The sequence below is a fragment of the Triticum dicoccoides genome, chromosome 6B, assembly GCF_002162155.2.
Source record: "Triticum dicoccoides isolate Atlit2015 ecotype Zavitan chromosome 6B, WEW_v2.0, whole genome shotgun sequence".
Lineage (NCBI taxonomy): Eukaryota > Viridiplantae > Streptophyta > Magnoliopsida > Poales > Poaceae > Triticum > Triticum dicoccoides.
Genome location: NC_041391.1, coordinates 95,936,919 through 95,939,423, shown reverse-complemented (window position 1 = coordinate 95,939,423; position 2,505 = coordinate 95,936,919). Strand labels below are relative to the sequence as shown.

The 2,505-nt window shown below is 58.5% G+C and overlaps 1 pseudogene; it reads left to right on the top strand.

Annotated features, from left to right (window-relative positions):
* Positions 1–202: 202 nt before the first annotated feature.
* LOC119324829 lies at positions 203–2,102 on the top strand (annotated as a pseudogene).
* Positions 2,103–2,505: the final 403 nt, after the last annotated feature.

The following is a 2,505-nucleotide window of genomic DNA, read 5'->3' as shown; positions in this document are numbered from 1 at the left end:
AGATGCATCAGGAGTGAGTTGAGATTGAGGGAGGGTGTTAGACTTTGTAACGTAGCCCAACTGTGTAATATGTATATTGTGTATCATTATAAATATATGTGATAGGCCACCCCTAAAAGGTTGAGCCACTTCCCACAAACCCTACGTCTAATAAGGACCAAATAGGGAACCAGATTTTAAGAATGGGCCAAATAAGAAATTCTCTCGTCATTATTGCTCGATCTGCTTCCAACCCTCCTAGAGTCTTCCTCCTCGGCTCCTCCGATCCGCTCTAGTACAAGTGTACAACCACCCAAGAAATTAGAACTCCAATCGACAGAGCACGCGTCCATGGCTACCAGGGATGAGCAGCCGCAGCAGCTCCAACCCCTGCACATCCTCTTCCTCCCGTTCTTCGCCCCCGGGCACCTCATTCCGGTCGTCGACATGGCCACGATATTATCCGCTCGCGGCGCGAGGTGCACCATCCTCAACACGCCCGTCAACGCCGACATCATCCGTCCGGCCGTCGACCGCGCCAACGACTCCTACTGCCACGGCACCGACTCCCCTTCCCCTGCAGTCGACATCTCCGTCGTGCCTTTCCCCGACGTAGGGCTCCTCCCAGGCATGGAGAACCTCATATCCCTTACTCCAGCCCACGGAGCCGACTACAACTTCAAGTTCATCCAGGCCGCGCAGCTGCTCCGCGAGCCCTTCGACCGGTTCATGGCTGCTAACCGCCCCGACGCCGTCGTGTCCGACAGCTTCTTCAGCTGGTCCGCGGACGCCGGCCGGGAGCACGGCGTCCCGCGCGTCGTGTTCCTCGGCAGCAGCGTGTTCACCCGGTGCTGCAGCGAGACCATGCTGCGCACCAACCCGCTGGAGACAACGACGGCTACCACCGACGACGACCCTGATGACGACGCCCAGCTCGTCTCCCTGCCGGGGCTGCCGCACCGTGTCCAGCTGAGGCGGAGCCAGATGATGGATCCCAGGAAGCGGCCGGCGATGTGGGCATTCCACAAGGACAACGATGCCGCGGACCAGAGGAGCTTCGGCGAGGTGTTCAACAGCTTCCACGAGCTGGAGCCGGACTACGTCGAGCACTTCCGCACGACGCTCGGCCGCCGTGCGTGGCTCGTGGGGCCGGTCGCGCTCGCCAGCAAAGACATGGCTAAGAGAGGCAGCACCAACAACACGAAGGCACACGTCATCGACGACTGCCTGCGGTGGTTGGACCTTGGACGCAAAGCGGGCCGGCTCGGTGGTGTACGTCTCCTTTGGCACGTTCACCAGTTTCTCGCCGGCCGAGCTGCGCGAGCTCGCCAGCGGCCTGGACCTCTCTGGCAAGGACTTCATGTGGATCATCAGCTCCGGCACAGGCACGGACGGGTCAGAGTGGATGCCTGAGGGCTTCGCCGAGCTGATGGCACGCGGTGACCGCGGCATCATCATCCGAGACTGGGCGCCGCAGACGCTCATCCTCAACCACCCCGCCATGCGCGGCTTCATGACGCACTGCGGCTGGAACTCGGCGCTGGAGGCCGTGAGCGCCGGCGTGCCGATGGTCACGTGGCCGCAGTACGCGGACCAGTTCTACAACGAGAAGCTCATCGTGGATATGCTCAAGGTGGGTGTCAGCATCGGCGCCAAGGACTTCGCCTCGCCTCTGGAGAGACATGAGGTGATCGGCGGCGAGGTGATCGCTGGATGCATCGGGAGGCTGATGGGCAGCAGCGAGGAGGGCGACGCCGTACGGAAGAAGGCCAAGGACCTCAGTGTGAAAGCAAGGAGCGCCATGAAGAAGGGCGGATCTTCGTACGATGACGTCGGAAGGCTGATGTGTGAGTTGATGGCTCGCCGGAGCTCCGGAGAAGTCACCCGATCGGCGAGTTTTGGCCCGCCTGCCGACTGACTAGTCTCATTACAGAATTAATTACTAGTAGTTATTTCAACATGAGGTGGCAACATCGATCCAGAGGCAGCCTGAACTTTCTTCCTTTTGTACGTTGGCGATCTTGGCTACGGCAGGCACCGAACGACGTCGTGGCATGTTGTAGGTCGTTACTTGCAACGTGTGCTGCCAGAAGTGTTGCTAACTGATGAAACGCCGTGGCATCTTGCTTGCAATTCAATATCGTTGTACGATTGAAATTTACAAGGAGCAGCGGCGGCTTGCCGCAAACGCCGTGGCGTCTCTCTCTCTCTCTTACGTCTCTCAGCAAAAATATAAAGAAACACGGAAAACTCCAAGGGGGACATAGCGAGGCTGTTTGGTTGCCACCTTAGCTAGCCACGTCAAAGGTGTGGCGTGCCGCATCTTCCTAGTTATATGTTTGGTTCTCTACTAAGGTTAGGCTCGTCACAATTGAAAGAGGCTTTTGCTGTAGAAATTTTCGCCTAAAGTGTGGCGTTCATTTTGACCGCCCCACTTTGTGGCGCGCCACACCCGCCTCTGTTTACGCGTGGCAAACTGAGCGCCCAACCAAACAGCCCCAGCGTGCTGTCATGCTCGTACTTGTG